We start from the raw sequence: 19,853 nt of genomic DNA on the forward strand, positions 1-19,853 counted from the left end.
CTTACTGTACACATCTGCACTCTACATACTTGTAATTAGTATACATCACACACAACTGTTTTGCCTTGACTTTGCCCTTGATTGAACACTAAGGGTGTCACGATTTCTATTTTAAATTGAAATTTGACCGAAATTTAGTTACAGTCTCAAATTTTGAATATAACAAATGGACTCTTTGATGCTGTCTCGCCCCGTGTCACATCCGGGGCCTGTTGCACGAAACTAGGATAAGGGATTAAGCCGAGATATTCAAGTTATCCTGGATGAATTTAGCTTGGACTCGGTTGCACGAAACCAGATTGAATTAAACCCAGCCAAGTTACCATGGAGATTTATTCTTTGCGGCTAGCCTGGTCCAGAGCAGGCTAACAGCCAGGCTAAGATTAATCCTGGAGTCTCATGTGTCAAATCAGCTGCTGCTCTGATCCCAAATAAACGTGTTTAACAGTTATTGCGTTGTCTTCTGCATGTGTTCTGCTTTATTTTTATTAACATGCATTAGCCTACTTGTCACTTTTGTTTTCGCGAGTTTGATTTAAACCCTACTACAGATGTTTAGATGTTAGAAATGGTTGCACTGGCACCCTGATGCGGAGTGGGACTTTTCCCGGTGGGACGGTACTATGTCGAGGCTGCCTGGCGTGCGGCCGCTGCCCGGTGGCCGCTGCCCGGTGGCCGGTGGCTGCTGCCCGGTGCCCGGTGCCCGGTGGCCGGTGGCTATTGCCTGCCAGCAGACTTGCGAGTCGCGTCAGTGTCCACTCTCTCTGTAAAAGTAGAGATGAGCAGTGCAGCGTCCGTGGTCTCAGCCTCAGGTTTCTACAGGACGCTCCGGAGATTAAGTGTGACGATATTAATGTAGCGATATTCCCAGATGATAATAATGGCAGACTGGTCAGAGACCAATACATTCATGATTTCATTTTCTTGTTGCTTGTCCTTCTCTAATGAAGGGTAGTTTGTGTTACTCCTTAATATGTGGGCCTATTGTTTTTTGTTATAGCTTACATTGGTTTCATAACCTTCTCAATAAGTCTCACATCACCGGACTAATAACGTGGCCTATATACAGCACGTATGTAGTGTAGTTTACATTCATCACACTGGGAACACCACAATGCTTCTTAATCTTTTTATTTTGGTGCGGTCACTTGTCAGGAGAATAAAAAAAACATGAATATTGTTTTACATATATGTTCACAGCGTGTATTGAAGTCATTTACTTTTTTTTCCTAGTTGTTGTCCCTTTCTGATTGTTCTGTATGAACATTAATTGTACAAAGAATTAGATATAGCTTATAGAGATTTGTGCATGATTGTAAAACATGTTCTCACGTTGTGAATAAGGGTTTGAAATTAAGCCTAAAGTCCGTAGGGTCCATTTCCCGAGGAACAGTAGTTCCCTCTGCTCTCTTTTGAGGCAAAGTAGATATTTTTAAACCCCCACACATTCAGTAGGGTCCGCTATGTTGGGCTTTTTTTCTCCGTTTGATAAGAGCCGTATTTCCCTTTTTCCATATTCTTCCCCTCCTCGTTACTGTCCATTAGAAGCTGCTGCTCATTGGGTGAAACATTTGGCGCATGCGTCTTTTCATCTCTGCATCAGTAAATCTGTGATCGATAATGTGGTCTATTTGAGAAAGCCGTGAACGTGCACTTATCCCGGCTATCTACACCTGGCTTGACATAGCTTCACCTGTTCATCCTGGCTCGGCAAACGTGCAACCGATTAAGCCGCGATGAGCAGGTCACACTAAGTCAAGCTGCGCTTTTTCACTTATCCTGGATATCTTTATTCTACTTTCGTGCAACAGGCCCCTGGTCAGCTTGACAAGTGAAAAAAACAAAAACAAGTCTTGCCAGTTAACAGAGTGCAGATGCAGGAGACCCATAGACAGAACTTGAACCCCCTCTGCTTTCACCAAAGTTGCCATTTTGGAAGTATTTTGGATTTCCATTGATTTATATTGACAAAGTTTGCATTGTCGCAAAAAAAGCCACAGTTTACAAGGTCTGTTATGTGTGTACTATATTCTGTGTATTTACCATTGCACATTAGCAGCTATCAGAGTTACCTAACACTGCGGTCCGAAGACTCTTTTCTCATCATTTTTTGCAAGCTTTTCTTTTTCTTTTAACTTGATTGACTGAAGATATAAGTTATTGTTACATTATGTTGTTACTGTTTCACATTTAACAATGTAGTGGGTACATTGCAAACAAAGGTCAGATTATATTGCATAAAAGTCTAAAAATGGCATAGCAACCTGCCACTTAAAAAAAATAAAGTAATATTAAGAAATGGAACCGTGGAATTATACTCGAAAATCTAATCAAACGTTACAGACAATTTTACATGGTAACTTACAGATACATTTACTTTACAATGTGACTCCTTCTATGTAATAACTATGGGACAAAGAGATTCTTACTGTTAGGTCTGCTGCTGAAAGCGCTCTGTCTCTGCCCCCCCGTTACTCCTGCTGGTTTATAGTTAATTCACTGTCTTAGGGAAATAGAGAAAGGGATGCATTTTTTGCACTAATTGTATGTTTTCTTTAACGTTAACATAATTAATTACATACAAAAGTTACGTTAGAAAACCTATTATTGTTGTTTTGTTGTCTAATCAGCTGCCATCTAATGTAAGCTGCATTACACAATAAACAACTTTAACAGTAATTAACAATAATCAACGTAACTTAAGTATTTTGGGATTTAAAACGTTAAGCTAAGTTAGAGCGCATAGACATGCTAGCTAACTGTTAACCGGATAGTAGCTAGCTGTCATGAAGTAGCTAACGTTAGTAGGCTACTATAGGTTAAGGAGCGTTGCCAACACGTGCACACAAATTACATGAAAACGTGTCTAATCTGCAAAATCTGCAAAAAACGGTGCAAAATTACTCATAGACTTTAATGGGATATCACTCAACACAGCTCAAAACAACACCTCTTTGAGGCCACGCTGCATTGCCATACTTTAACGTAGAAACATAATTAAAAGTTGAAACCGAAGACAAGACTTGTTGTGTTTATTGGGCTGAATGGGCATTCAGATATCAAGCACGGTTTCTCCCAAATCACACTTTTCCAACCATCACAACTCTAGTGTTGGTAAAAATCAACACATTTTTTACCGATTTCCACGTGAACATATGTTGGCTTTATACACGTTAAAAGTACTGTTTTTTAAATGGAGTCTGGTTGGTTTAGTGCTAGGTACGTCATAGCCTTTTCTGGGAAACAGAAAGGTCTTAAATAGGTTGTAAAAAGGTATAGCGCTGAAGGGATAAGACACTTTACCATTGAAACTAAAATTATAATTTTAGCAAAACTGGGGGGTTTATACATGTACAGTGTGCTTTGCTAAGGCTCGCATCGATAAACCCACCAGACTCCATGTAAATAAACACTAATTTTAGCATTGTATTCTTCATTCAAAGCAGACAGAAACCAAATAAAATTATGAAAAGCCGATTTTGGTCTTTGTTACACTTTTCTAACCATCACAACTCTAGTGTTGGTAGGAATAAACAGATACTTTACTCATTTACATGTGAACATCTGTTGGCTCTAAACACACCAAAAGTACTTTTCAATGGAGTCTGGTGGATATTATTATTTATCAGTCATTTAAACAAGAAATGCAATCGATACACTGCTTGCTCTGCAGATTGTTTATTAATCAACATGTATGCATTTGGCTTGGCGTCTGCCTATAGCATAGCGCTTCCGCAACCGGTCGTGGAGTGTTTTATGTTGTTTGATTACAGGAGACTGGATGAGGGGCCCTGGCTAATTACTTAAACCAAAATCTAGGTGGAGAAAGATATGTCATCCTAAATGCTTGACATATGAACAATAAAGGTTACACCATATACCGTTAATATTAATGTACAGAGCATGCGTGATGTCACCCATTGGTTCGTAGAGATCTGATATAAGTCGTCAAGTTTGCGTTTATGGGTGCAGCCATCCTGGTTGTGGATGTGATGATTTTAGACGAGAGGGCGGAGGTGAGGGAGGAGCCACAGACGGGAGGGTGGGATATACAGTCTATGGGCGGGATCTGACTGACGTTAGCTGAGAGTTAGCAATGCTGCTCAACCATTACTTCAGCTAACCACTTCCTCGCCAATGTGGATGCAACTGCTGCTGAAAGCTAGCCTACATAATTCAAGGTAAGATGTAGCTTTGCTAGGTTTTAAATATATCTTAATCCCATAGTTATTACAAATAAGAGGAGTCCCATTGTAAAGTAAATGTATCTGAAGTTACCATGTAAATGGTCTGTAACGTTAGCTTGCCACTTTTGCTAGCTATGGTAAAACATGCTAACGTTCATTTTCTGCCAATCAAAGTTTACTTTTCATTTAGCTAACTGTAATAACCATCATGCACCAATAATGTCGTGCTACTGTTTTCCCTGTCAGTCTTTAGTTGGCGCATTTAGCCTTGACATGCTGTTAAAAGCTACTGTTAGCAGAAAAAAGCTCATTTAACTAACTTGCATTTACACTAAAGAACAACGGACTGTTGTTGATTCATGTGTATTCTCCTAGATAATTAATAAAGTACAGTTGCATGCTAGTGTGCATAGATATTTAACATAGGGGCTTAAACGGAAATTGAGATTCTTTCTTTCTTCAGAAATAGGATTGCTGAGAGCCATGATGGCAAGTTTTGCCTTTACCTTAACCCATAGCAGTGTTTTATGTGTGGAATTTACATTAGATTGTAAAAGGTGAACTACACTATTTAATTCAATTTTTCAACAGAAACTTAGAATATTGCTAGTGTTTGTGGTTTATGTAATTCTTAAGTTACTGCCCTTTCAATGTGCAATAAAAGGTCTTTCTGGAAATACATTTGTTGTTTTTCTGAAGTGACTATAGGGACATACAGTATTGTAGTATACAAGAAGACATTGAATTTGTAATTAAGTCAAGTGTAATTGAAAATGCACTAGGTGCTGTTTAATTTGTGTAGGGTTATTGTAAATCATAACAAGTATGATCACAAATTGCAAAGGAAAAAAAACTTATTCAATCTAATGATTCAATCTGATGATTCAATCAAATGCACTGACCTTTTTTTAGAGTAAAACTAAACCATACAAGGACATGCATTGTCAATATTAAATTCAAACAGTTTAAATATAATAAAATATACATCCAACATATAAATGATTTACTTACTGTACTTCTGAAGTGGTAACTACTAGGAACAGAACCCAAATGCGGACAGAACACAGAGACAAGAGTGTGAATTAACAGGTTTATTTAAAGTACTCAAGTGTCAAGTCTAGGTTTCCGAGGGGGAAAAGCACGTTCAGGTCATAGACCGTTAATATGAATGGACAGAGCATGTGTGACGTCACCCATTGGTTTGTGGAGATCAGAAATGAGTCGTCGAGTTTGCGTTTATGGGCGCAGCCATCTTGGTTGCGGATGTGACGATTTTAGAGAAGAGGGCGGAGTGAGAGAGGAGCCACCGACCGGTGGGCGGGATATACAGTCTATGGGCGGAATCTGACTGACGTTAGCTGAGAGTTAGCAACGCTGCTCTACCGTTACCTTAGCTAACCACTTTCACCACCAATGTGGTTGCAACTGCAGCTGAATAATTCAAGGTAAGATTTAGCTTCACTAGGTTTTAAGTATATCTTTGTCCCATATAGTCTATGGTTATATAACATATAAGAGTCACATTGCAAAGTAAACGTATCTGAAGTTACCATGTAAATTGTCTGTAACGTTAGCTTGCCGCTTAACTAGCTATGGTAAAACATGCTAACGTTAATTTTTTTAATTGAAGTTTACTTCTCGTAGTTTAAACGTAGTGTCAGCGAAATGCTAAACGGCAATTGTCAATGCTTATCATTATGTAACGCTATTAGCACATGTATAACCAAGTTTCTTATAACGTTTGGCTAACTGTAATAACCATAATGCACCAATAATGTGCTACTGTTTGCCCTGTCAGTCTATAGTTGGGGCATTTAACCTTGACATGCTGTTAAGAGCTAATGTTAGCAGAAATAAGCTTATTTAACTAAGTTACAGTTACACTAAAGAACAATGGACTGTTGTTGATTCATGTGTATTCTCCTGGATAATTAATGAAGTACAGTTACATGCTAGTGTGCATAGATATTTAACTATGAGGGCTCAAATGGAAATTGATGATTCTTTCATTCTTTTAGAAATGAGTGCTGAGAGCCACGATGGCATGTTCACCCCCCAAATGCCCCAGAAATAAGCAATAGTATTAGTTAATTTTCTTTTACTATATATTGTATAACATTAAACTTTAATCAGACTTTTTTACAACTAAGCCAAGGTAATAAAGCATTTTCAAATAGTGTGTAATTAAGAGTGCTGTTCATTTAACCTTTTTCTCTATAGCTTAAAATATTTGCTTGGCTGGTCTGTGGTGGAAGAGACTTCTCCCTTTCTTTTACCAGCCCCTACAAGGAAGAGCTGTCCCGGACGTCCTCCTTATTCACTGTGGCGGGAATGACCTGAGAGATGTCAAGGGCGTCAACCTTGTCGCAGGGATGGAGGAGGACCTGCAGCACCTCCACCTGCAGTATCCAGCATGATAGCACAAGTGCTGTAAGAGTTAAATGTTAAGCTGTATTTTTATATTGGGATTTGTAATGTCAACCATTTCTACTGTAATTAACAGTGTGACAGAGATTCAACGACCTCTTTATTATGCAGACATGTCTTGTGACAGTTAAGTTTGCCTTTACCTTAACCCACAGCAGTGTTTTTATGTGTGGAATTTACTCTTGTAAAAGGTGAACTACATTATTTAATTCATATATTTTTAAAAATCTTTAGTGTTTGGTTAATTAATTTTTATAAAGTTGATGCCCATTTCAATGTGAAATAAAGGTCCTTCTAAAGCTACATTTGTTGTTTTCTGAAGTAACTATAATAAAGAACATCCAGCATTGTAGTCATACAAGAAGACATTGATAATTTTATAGAATTTGTAATTGATAAAAAGTGTCTTTCTATTTTGGCTTTAATACCATAAATGTTACCATACTTGCTTTTCTTGTGTATTTTGAACATTTTAGTAGGTAATTGAAAGTGCCCTAGGTGCTGTTTAATCTGTGCAGGGCTATTGTAAAATCATAGCGTATGATCACAAATTGCAAAGGAGAATTAAACAACTTATTAATGTCAGTAACTGATTAAATCAAATCAGGTACATTGATTTAATCATTAGTTACTGACATTTTTAAAGTATGAAAACTAAAACCATACAAGGACATGCAATGTAAATATTTAATTCTAACAGTACATAAATACATAAAATATACAAGACCCTTTATGTGAAATTACCAAACATACTTTCACTTGTGACTGCTAGAGTATATTCATTATTTTATTCCAGTTTAATATTTATAAAAGTTTTTAATCCACAAAACTACTTAATGTTACTACTATCACCTCTCAAACTACAGCAGAAACTAAGTCAACCACAAGAAATTGAACCTTGAAGTGCCAAAAGTTGGTCTGTCCTTTCAGCAGAAGAAGCTGAACCAAAAATGATTTTCTGGCATTTTTACAATCAGAACACATTTGAGAACTTGGATGTGGTCAACGCTCTGGTTTCCACATCCAGATGAAATGCACTAAATACGCCGCTCTACACAACAGGTCTTCCTTCTGGAGGCTCTATACAACAGGTCTTCCTTCTGGAGGCTCTGCTCATTCAGTTTTCAGTGTGGATACCTTTGTAGTTCCAGTAAAAGACATACATGTAGTTAAGGCATGGTAGATCACATTAATTATATTAATATATGAGCTAATTTATGAGACACACACTAAATTATTTATTTAATTAATAATACCTGCTTGTCTCTAAAAAACTGATCTTCCTCAAAGTGTGAACTGCAGACGTGACTTTTCGTGGTTCCATTTGCTGGTCTCTCTCTCCTCATGTTCACCAACCATTGCTTCAGCCTGGCCTCATCAAAAGGAAGTCTGTTTGGAAATAAATTCATGTTGTGCATTTAGAACTCACATCCCAAAGGTGTATATACTATCAATTTACACTAACAAGGCACCACATCTGATGTATGCATCTGTAATGAAAATGATTGATATGTATATTTAATAGATTAATATAATGTCATACCCCAACGTAACTTTACAATAATGTCTAATTGTTTCATGTGCGCCATTTTATCGCTAACAATCTGACCCACTCCCCCACCCGGAGACCTCCGTCTCCAAGTCAACGCGCTCCCTCCCGCAGCTTAGTCCGTGTGGTGATGGTGATGCTGGGTGGGTGCTGCCGCGGCGAGGGGGACAGGGTGCCTGTAACCTCTCGCCCAGAAAGATCCGCAGCCCCGACTGGGGTGGGGTGTGCAGGCCTCGCCATGACCGTCTTTCGCCCAAACTTTCGGGATACATATATTTGACTCAAAAGCAGGTCTACGTTTGACGTACAAATCCGCCACACGAAGATATGAGGGGTTATGTCTGAATCACACGCTGTTCCACGATGATCTTACCCCGTGCTAATAGGGTTTATGAATTTGCAATATAACGCTAGCTACATCAGGCTTTGATTTTAAGCTAACGTTACCATTACATGCGCATCGATTAGCACTCATACCCCCTATTACAGATCAACAGATCACAGGCGAGATCGTTGGCGAGATCGGTGCATACCTACTGTATTCGACTGTAACATTAAATATATTTTAATACGTTTATACATAGACTGTATGCGTTTATACGGTCTGCATAGCCTTATTAGTTAGCCCGCTAGCTTGCTTAGCAAGGTGCAATCTAGAAGCTAGCTAACTGATATTAATTGAGATGCTAACGTTGGCTAACGAAAAACTGTATTAAAACAAATATAATTTTACTTACCGGAAAAACTGAACTGCCGATTCCTTTGAGTGTCTTGCCGTGCAACCCAACGCTGAACAAGACATTATTATCCAACCAAAGTGTCACAGCCACAGCGATGAAACGTAGTCAACCCCCAAATGAAGTTCACGTGCCGTGGACAAGCTTTGCTAACACTCTGTCATGATTGACAGGCGAGAACTGTCAATCACATCATAGCCACGCCCTAAAACACCCCAGGCTTTATCGCCTATTTTAAAATCAACGAGACCGTAATTTCAAAATGAACATCATTCTGTATTGCAGAATACTTAGAACTAGCGATCAAGACCATAAACTCATTATGAAGATGTTTACTGAGGTAATAAATCAAGTGAGAAGTGGCTCATTTCTCCATAGACTTCTATTGAAACCAACCTCTTTTGCAACCACGCGTGTCGCCCTCTGCAGGAATTCAGATAGAATGCAGGTTTAAGTTACTTCCGCAGTGGTTGCACTTTTCGAAACCGGATGCTCTGTCCACTTATATTAACGGTCTATGGTTCAGGTTTGAACAGGGTGAACAGGTTCTGGTGGTTTCCAGGAAGGCGCAAGTCCTTCAAAGGAAGACAGGAAGCCGGCTAGTGGTGGGGGGGGGGTCCAGTGGATGGCAGGATTGAAGCAGGAGTCAGGTTCCAATGGCAGCTGAGGCACAAGAGAAAGGATAATAAGAGGCAAATGCACAAATAAGTCAACAGATAACAAGGTTTGTCATGAGCGAGACTAACTGTGGTCGTCTTGACTGTGATCTGATGCAGAGTGGAGGACTCACCCGGTACATAAAGCAGAGGTTGACTGTGGTAGTTGAGAGGCAGCTGTAACCCATACATTCATGTACAATCTCAGGATTGTACATGAATCTATGCTTCAGTTGAAATGAAAATATCTTACATAGTGACACTCTTAATATTGAACCTGGTGCTTTATACAATATTGTTGCACAACTGAAGATTTTCCAAGATAGAACAGTTATGTAAATTTACAATAAAACAGACTTTCTGGCGGCGGGGATGGTTATGTGCCTGTCCTTCGGGCACCTCTGGGTAACGTTGCCCATTCAAGTAAAGGCAGTCTCTCCGCTTGTCCTGTGAGAATGCGCCACACAAAACTTAGATGGGAGGAGTTATTTCTAAATCACACGTGGTCCCAAAATGATTATAATCACGTATGAATAGGGTTTATGAATTTGCACTATAACGTTAGCTATATCAGGCTTTGATTTTAAGATAATATTACTATTACATGCCCATCAATTAGCAATGACATCACATATGGTTATAAACAGAAAACCGGCTAACGCTTATGCATACCTACTGCATTCGACTGTAACATTAAATATATTTTAATACGTTTACGGTCTGCATAACATTATTAACACTAGTTAGCACGCTAGCTTGGTTATCAAGGCACAATCTAGCTAGCTAGCTAACTGATATTAAATGAGATGCTAACGTTGGCTAACGAAAACAGTAGGCCTACTAAAACAAAAGTATTGTTACTTAACGGAAAATTTTACAGCCGATTTCTTTGAGTGTCTTGCTAAACACTCTGTCATGATTGACAGGCCGAGAACTGTCAATCACGTAGCCACGCCTTAAAACACCTCCTGCATTATCGCTGATTTTAAAATCAACAAGACCGTAGTTTAAAAAATGATCATTATTTTGTGTTGCAGAAGAGTGAGAACTGGCGATTGAGACCATAAACTAATTATGAAGATGCTTACTGGGGGTAACAAATCAAGTGAGAAGTGGGTCATTTCTCCACGGACGTCTAAAGAAACCAACCTCTTTTTGCAACCCCACGTGTCGCCCTCTGCAGGAATTCAGATAGAATGCAGCTTTAAGTTACTTCCGCATGTGCAGCACTTTGCTGAACCAGATACTCTGTCCATCAATATATGTACAGTCGATGGATTACACACATGCTGCTTGTGAGCAAGCTTTATCTGACTGTGTATATATAACTGCAACAGTATACTCCGATTGGACAGATAGTCTAGCTAGCTGTCTGGATTTGCCCTGCAGAGATCTGAGGACCAGGTAACCATAGTCCTCAGAAATTAGCTGCAGGTTAGAGCACCAACACAGACAGAGGAAGGGAACGGACATCATTTTAACAAACAAAACACACCCTCATTGAAACATAAATGTGAATAAAAATATGAATAAATAATAATAAAAGAAAAGGAAATAAAATAAAATAAAAACTGCAAGGAGTGATGGACGGGCCCTTGCTAACCTGCGCGTATCGAGGTTACTGGCGGACGCCGTTCTTTGCATTCACGCGTGATTAAGCGTTCCCTTAATAATGACAAGCGTTCCCTTACTATAACTTCATGTTTTGAATTGAAATGTCTGAATGGTTGTAATTTTATTTGTTAATAAATAAAATATAAAAAAGGCTGTAGTGTTTGTATTTTCTCTAAGAAAAAGGTTTGTAGTTAATTTGAAACACTGTGTGATGCTAGGTTTGGGAAACCTCAACTTCAATCAAAACAATACCATGTGAAACTCATTATCAATAAAACCTTTATTTAAAAAAAAGAAGAAGTGAAAAACAAAATAGAAAAGCAAAAAAAATGTAGCTGTCCACCAGGTCTCACTCCTCTCCCGGCTCTGCCTCCTCTCTCGGGTCTGCCTCCATTGCTGCATCTGCAAAAAAAAATCAATATAAAAGTATGCTTTGTGTATCAAAATAATCTTCTAATAACCCTATTAACAAAACATATTTCACACCCTACATGTGCTAAATTGTCGATGAGTTCCAGATCCTGTGTAGTGGTGTTTATAATGTCAGTTCCTGGACGGTAAATGTCTGTATTGCTGCTAATCACATTTGTTAAGTTGATTTTGAGCAACAAATCATAATAGCCTATCCTTTTAAAAGAGTAACAACCATGTAACATGAGCTATCAGTTGAGAATATGCAGGAAAATGCATGTTTATTTATGAATTACAGACCCCAATGCACATGTACTGTACGCTGACTCTTACTACAGCATTGTGTGTCACTAGTGATATTGATTGTCTATTCATGTTTATTCTGTTATTACTTTATAACTTTTACATATCCATTGATTTCTTTGTTATAGTACCAAATAAATCTCTACTTTATGTGTCTTATTGTAATCTGTAATGTTGGATTTTATTGTATGTGAAACTATATGTTGTCTTGTACGCTCATATTTTACTTGGCCAGGTTGCCATTGCAGATGAGAAACAGTTCTCAGTGGTCTACCTGGTTAAATAAAAAAGTATTTTAACACTTTACATATTATTATTTTGATGTGTGTGATTTTGTTTTGAGCAACTGTAACAAGGGATGTTTTCCCAGTGTGTTATTAATAGTCTATTTTATGTTAAGTTTTTGTTACTGGTCTGGCCACCCACTTACATTACTCAAGTTTTTTTTTTTGAACAGATAGTACTGAACATCCATACTATCATAGTCATAACTGTGACAATATGTAGTGCAACTAAATACTTACCATCTCTATTCAATGCTGCTGTAAAGTGCAACAACTCCAGCTCTTGCTGGAGTTGTTGCACTTTGGCGTTTGCAGCCTCCTTTTCATTCTTCAGCTGCTCCACTTTATTTTGGAGCCACCGCTCCCGGCTCTCAGCAGCCCTCCTTTGGCGATTCTCCCGGCACACCACTGCCATTATGCCAGTTGTGGCACCCATCAATTGGGTGAACAGGGTGTGCCGGGGAACCTCAGGGTCGTTGCAAGCATACTGCAATTCCAAAAAAGTAAAGATTGTCATCCGACTGCATGGTCAAGCACTTTATACAATTAATGGAACCAATGGAACAATTTATTGAATTAATTATATTTTTTATTGTTGGATGTGTTTCATATTTTGTTTGTTTTATGGTTTAATCAGATTTATTATCTTTATAATATTTCATTATCAAAGTACTGATGTTAAAAAAATAACGGGATCCATCCTTCCTCTTATTCTTTAAGCTTAAAATATTTTTGCTATATTGAGGCTTACTTGTAATTATGTTATGTCCTATTTTTTAATTGTAAATTAACTTTTAGAGACCAGGTGAGATACATCATACATAGCCATATTCTACTGCTCTTCATACCTGCACATACTTATACTTACTAGTCTTATGTTATATATATATTCTTATTATTATTACCAGTATATATCACTGCTACTACATTGCACATATCTTACTATATGCCCCTTGTTAAGATATGCAAAAATGCATATATATAAGTGATTATATTTGTATTGTTATTTAAAATGTTATAATAATTGAGTTATGATAATTAAGATGTGTGGTTTACGTCAGGCTGCTGTGTACCTGTGTTATTACATTATCTGTGTTACATAAATTAATAAATTAAAGATAGGATTCAATTAAACTTTTATATTTCTTGAAAAAGTACTAAATAAATTGACTGAAAGAGACTATTATGTCAATTGCAATTACTTGTGAACCTTTTCACTGTACTGCAAATTTTGGAATTGTTGATATTTCTAGAATGCATGTGTCACGCAGGACGTGTACAAGCTCTTCACAAGGGGAGCCGAAATAAAACGGTCACGCCACGCAGCTGACATGGCATGCAGACATTATTAAGAATCAAAGCACACTAAAACTACCGCGCACAGCTGCAGGGCCTGCCGCGCCCTCTCTATATCTGGGTCCTGGACGGACGGTAATTTCATTGGCGATGTCATCTGAACAAATGGAGCAAAAAATAAAAATCATACATTTCAGCATGCAACATTTACACTAATATTTAGCCTAATTAAGGCACATCACAATTAGAACCCAAACGGCATCCCAGTTAGTCACTAAATTGCCTACTTTCAAAGCAGTTATGCTAACCTGCCATGTGCTTTTTGGATTAGCTAGCTAATGAACTAACCTTGATGTATACAAAATATCTATATAGGCCTATAGGCTAACTATAATGGTCTGTCTGAAAGTCTGCAATTATACCAGCAAATGCTAAGCCATATGTTTAACACCAGAATTAAAAAAAATAACATTTGTTAAAAATGCAATGCCTAGACAACATTACTTACTTCTGTTCGCTCCACCAGTCCAAATGAAAGAATGGAGTAATTCAATTTTTCTCCATAAAAGCGATTATGGGGGCGCTGTTTCCCGATCACGGTAAAGATGGTTCTCTTCTTTTAAGTTTCCAGGTGATTGACAGCAGCAGAAAAATGCACAGAATTAGATTTTAAAAAGAAAAAAAGAAATTAAATGAAATTCAAAGATGGTCAAATATTATATTAGTGGTCATTTATGAAAAAGAAATTCATACTATTACAAACTAAATTCATAATTAATTATGTTGTATGTGGTTTTCTGTCAGGTGAAATAATGCTTGCACCCCCTCCGTAATTGGTTGAATTGAATATTTGAAAGGGGCGGCGCGTAGAATAAATTCCCGTGCATTCGGTTAAACCGTACTTTATTCTTTAAGTACTCAGGAAGAGAATAAGGTTCCAGACATACAGAGAGAGAGATACAGAGATTGGGAGAGATAAAGAGAAAGAGATAGATAGAGAGATATCAACACTATTTTCACATTTTTCAGCATTGAAAGACTTATTGTCCGCACTAACAGTAAGTTTGTTTACCAGCTGATTGACGTTAGCATGCTAACGTATTTCTTTGCAACACAACATGAATGTATGTAACAGATATTTTATAATTTGCTCAACAAAGTCAACGGAGTTCTAACTGAAACGGAGTTCGTTACGTCTTGTTGTTGTAGCTATCGTCAAGTTGGATGGCTAAGGTAACTATCATTTCTTGGCTAGCTAACATTACCCAGGGTTAATCAGCGGGGCTAAAAGAACTAACATGGCTAACGTAGGTAGGTAGCTAGCCATAACGTTAAAGCAGACTCTGTTTAGCCATTAAGTTAAGCATAAATGATGAATGACTGTTTATGTAATTGCATACAGTATGTGATAATGCAAGCAAATGAATGTAGTTAAGCGGACAAATTTCCATCTGGAAAAAAGGAGGAAAATTTTATTAAGACTCAACTATTAACGGTTAGTTGTGTGTGTTTTTAGAGGCGACAAAGGCTCAAAGGTATGGGCATTTTATTTAATGTGCACTGTTGGGGATGTGTAACGTTCCGTTAAATATGGCCCAGACCCACTTAGCGCCAAATTTACCACTTCTTTTATTCTAACATTACTTTGAATGTTTACCATAACTTATGGCATGGTCAAGCTCAACATTTAGTGTATCAGCTCTTCTTGGCTGCCTCTGCCACAGATCAGAAGTTGGTCGTAGTTTAAAAAAAAATGTTTTAACAGTAGAGTAGCTAATGTCAACACCAGTGTATTGACCGACAAGCAATTTTGTGTTTGTGAGCTATAATTTATGAAAATGCTAAGGGAAGAAATAAACAGTTGTATTATTTCAGTACCGTTACTGTATTATGGAGACCTTATAGCAGCAATGAAACCACATAATGTAGATATAGTGAGTGTAAGTGAGTGATCTTTGAACACTGGTTGTTATTCTTTAAAACATGAATACAATATTCATTAACTAATTGACTCAAAAGCTTAACCATGTGGTGTGATACTTCACACTTTATCTGTTAATGCTGTAATTAATTACGATGCTTTTTGCATGCTGTAAATATATAAATGCCATGCTGTGTTTATAACCTGTGGAGGAGATACATATAAACAATTTAATGATTTAATTTAATTGCACCAACAAATCCTATGCGGATCCAGTTAGAGGCGTGTCTACTCATCCCCCCCCTCCGTCTTGCTACACAGCTGAGCATCATCATCATTATCACCTCATCCATATTTATACCTGGGCTGACCACCTCTTTGGCGCCAGTTCGTTACCTACATTCTCGTGGTAACTGGTCCAGTACTAAGCTGGTTGTTATTCCTATACCTTGCCTTGTACTAAACTTGTGTTTCTGCCACAGCGTTCGTGTCCCGTCTCGTCTGCTGTGTTGCTTCAGCCAATGCTCATTTTTGGATCTCCTTCATCTCCCACATCACCTCCCGTGTCAAGATTGTTTGTTTGTTTGTTAATTTGTTATACTGTCTCCCCAGTATTAAACCTGCTCTTTTTTTTATCACACTCCCTCTTGAGGTCGTTCTGTGTCCGGGTCCAACACTAACTCTTAACAGACAAGTTCATGGTTAACGGGAAGATAACACAAGGGTTAAAGAGATTTTAAAAAGGTCTCTGATGGGTTAAGACACGTAACACTTTTATTATTTTTGGTTTATTGATATTTGGATGTGCACTAAGTAGTAGGCACACTGTTAACATTTCTGCAGAATTTTCTAGTTCATTTAACCTTTGGCTCTGCGATGGAGGAAACTCTGATTTCCAATTCTGCAAAACACACTTTTTACCAGCTGTAAAATTCCTATTTTATAAAAGACAACTAGACAGATTTTCCCAGGGATTTCTTTTCAATTTTTGTTTTGTTTTATTTCAATCATGTATCTGTTGTGTCAGGACCACCGGATCACCTGGAGTTACCCTCCACTTCCACAGCTGAATCTGCAGGTCTTTGGAGTACGGCAGGAAACCGGATCACCCGGAGTACTGCCACGTCTCCTCAGAAGAGGAGGGATGGATGGATGGATGGATAAATAATGATAGTTGGATGGATGGATGGATGAACAATGATAGTTGGATGGATGGATGAATAATGATAGTTGGATGGATGGATGGATGAATAATGATGGATGGATGGATGGATGGATGAATAATGATAGTTGGATGGATGGATGGATGAACAATGATAGTTGGATGGATGGATGAATAATGATAGTTGGATGGATGGATGGATGAATAATGATGGATGGATGGATGGATAATGATAGATAGAAAATGTCCAGTTCACACAAGACTTTATCCCAGACTTTAGAGTAAAGTCTAGTGGTTGAGGGTAATAGGTGGGGAATTCAATTCCTCTTTCCTCTCTTTCTTGTCTCTCTTCTCCTTCTCTTCTTTTTTGAGCCGTTTCAATTCCTCCTTCTCTCTCTTCTCATTTTCCATTTTCACCTTCTTCTCTCTCTCTGCTTCCTCCTTCCTCTCCTTTTTGTCTCTCTTCTCCATCTCCTCCTTTTCTTTCCTCTATCTTTTTAACTCCTCCTCCTCTACCTCCTTTACCTTTCTTCTCAGCTTGGCCTTCTCCTTGTCGGTTTTCTGGGCGAGCTCCTGGAGGCTGAGTTGAAGAACCCGGAGCTCAGTGTTTTGCTGTTGGAGGATCTTCATCTCTTCCTCCCTTTGAGCCACCTTGCTGTCCCACTCGTCCTCCATCTCTCTTCTCTTCCTGTCCAGCTCCTCCTCTCTCTCGGAGATCTTCTCCTTTGCAGCCCTCTTGTGCCTCACCTGATCTTCCAGAGCCGACAATTTTCTTTGCCACTCGGCCTCGCTCTGGATGATCTCGCTCTCTTTCTTTTCTAGCTTGGCCAGACACTCCGACGTCTCAGTTTCAAGGGCCTTCTTTTCCGTTAATATCTTGTTGATCAGGTCGTCCTTTTCCACAACGACCCGGCTTAACTCCTTGTCAAAGACCTCTTGTGCAATTTTGAGCTCAACGACTTCCTGCTGCATTTTCACAATGGTGCTTTTTTCCCGTTGGTCTAACTCAGGGGTTCTCAACCTTTTACAAGCTGGGCCCCCCCAAAGCTGGTTCATTGCAGGTGGGGCCCTAGTGCCCTACGCCCCACACACCACGAACGATAGATAGATAGATAGATAGATAGGCTATTATTTTTAGGCCCACATTATTATTATTAATATTATTATCATCATCAGTAGCGGTAGGTATGCCTATTATCATTACTAGGCTATTTTATAATTGGCAGTAGTACCAGACTTCTAATGTGAGCTTGCAGATATTATTATTATTATGAGTAGTATTAGGCCTATCGTCATTGCTAGGCTATTGCTATATATTTATATGAGGTTACATGCTTATATGTTATTATTATTATTATTATTATTATTATTATTATCATCATCATCAGTAGGCCTATATCATTAATAGGCTATTGCTATAATTGGGAATTGGCACCAGACCTCTGATATTAATTTATGCTTTATTATTGTTATTATCACTAGGTCTAATAGTAGGCATCATCTGCATTTTTTAAAGAAGCTGCAGGTTGGTGATATTATGTGAGACCTGAGCCTGCTTGCCTTGCAAAGATCCTCAATTCTTGGCTCAATGTTTGATAAACATAGCCTCAAATCATCCTCGATTTGTGCACGATTACGGTATTTAGTTTTGAGTGCAGTCATTTTGAGAATCCCGCCTCACACAAATATGTTGACGCGAAAGGAAGGAGAATCTTCAAGGCGACGTCACAGAGTTCAGCGTATTCCTGCATCAATGATGCCCAGAGGACGAAAGAGGGCAGGAGCTAAAGAGTTCCTTCAGTCGACTGTCACTCTTCAGCTCAATAAGCTGTTCCTGCATATCAATTGATAGCTCGTTTGCTGTGCACACAAACGGATCTCGAACCCACGCAAAAGATCGATAATCCTCTTTAAAGTACGTCGCAAATTGTTTTCTCATTGCTGACAGGTGCTCAGACGCTGACTGAAATAGGGAGGAGAAATCATGTGACGCGCCTGCGTTAATGTCCAGCATCAGAATGCAAGTTATGAAACCATCTTTGTTCTAATTATTGCACAGCGGCCAATTATGTTTGTCAGTCCCAGCCAGCAACAATGAAAACACACACTGCTCAACTGAATATGAAGGCAAATGGCTAGCAGCATTAGTTCAATCACACTAAGCCAAAATAGTTTCTGACTCACCAATCGGTAGATTTGTACATAAAACCCATCCGACGCTTCCTCGTGAAGACGTCAATCACAGCGTTGTAAAACTCGTCTTTACGGCGCTTTAGTTGCAAAGTCTCTGACTCGGCGAGGGCTGGAAGACGTGCCGGCCGGTCCCGGTTCCCGACGGATGTTTGATCCGTTTCAGGGTGGAAAATGTGCGAAGCTGTAGTTGCCGGTATTATATGAGCTGACGGTTTTTCCTGCTTGGTTAAAGCTGCGGGCAGGTTGTTCAGATCCAGGACCCCATAGAGGTCCCGCCGCTCACTGTTCAGATCCAGGACCCCGTAGTGGTCCAGCCGCTCACTGTTAGCACAGCCACATAGCCACATCTCTTCTTCCATACCAGTCAGTTTGAAACGATGCGACGAGTATTTGTCCCTTTTGCTGCAGTAGTCCATCTAAGGCTGGCGTAGACCTCCATCTTGTTATTAGTTCTTTTTTTGAATTAAAAACGAGTTTATAGAAATTCCTCACCGCTGTGATATCGGCGGACTCCGCTGCTGTTATTTTGACTTTGAATTTCGCGGGGATTGCGCTTACAACGTAGCTGGTGTAATGACGTCAGCTACGCAGAGGGACAGTAATATCTCGATTTTAATTGGTTCATGTTTGATATCTAACGGAGACGATTACTGGCATAACACATTTACGTACAAAGGCACGGCAGAGTCGTGCCTTTTAACGTACATATTAAAGAATACAGGATCGAAGTGCGCATGCGCGGAGGGGTGTGTGTCTTCTTTCTGCCTTGACTGAAGGCTGTGCCTGCTGCGCGAGGCTACTGCCGACTGGGAGTGCTTTTGGACGGGAGAGGGGCTCACAGCATCTCCCGTGGTTGAGCACAGTAGGCCTAACTGCAGAGTGATTCGTGCTTTCGAGTCTACAAACACTACAAAAGTCTCCAAAAACACCAGTAAAAGTTGCTAGATTTTTAGCTTTTGAAAAAAAAAAAATCCTGTAGTCTTCTCAACGCCCACCTTGAGAACCACTGGTATAGAGGATGTAACTTTTTTTTGAAGCACCATTCTTATTTAGAATTAAAATAACAATCTCAGTGTTCAACAATTCAAGTAGGAGTTCAAAATACTTGCAGTT

At 38.9% G+C, this 19,853-nt stretch overlaps 1 long non-coding RNA gene across 1 annotated transcript; it reads right to left on the reverse strand.

The window, feature by feature from the left end:
• Nucleotides 1–7,648: 7,648 nt before the first annotated feature.
• On the reverse strand, nt 7,649–9,028 carry LOC116675554 (uncharacterized). Its single transcript, XR_004328435.1, has 3 exons — nt 8,901–9,028; nt 7,871–8,003; nt 7,649–7,751 (listed from the first exon to the last, which is right to left on the reverse strand). It is a non-coding gene; the product is annotated as an uncharacterized LOC116675554 (long non-coding RNA).
• Nucleotides 9,029–19,853: the final 10,825 nt, after the last annotated feature.

Source organism: Etheostoma spectabile, unplaced genomic scaffold (assembly GCF_008692095.1).
Source record: "Etheostoma spectabile isolate EspeVRDwgs_2016 unplaced genomic scaffold, UIUC_Espe_1.0 scaffold00002051, whole genome shotgun sequence".
NCBI classification, from domain to species: Eukaryota; Metazoa; Chordata; class Actinopteri; order Perciformes; family Percidae; genus Etheostoma; species Etheostoma spectabile.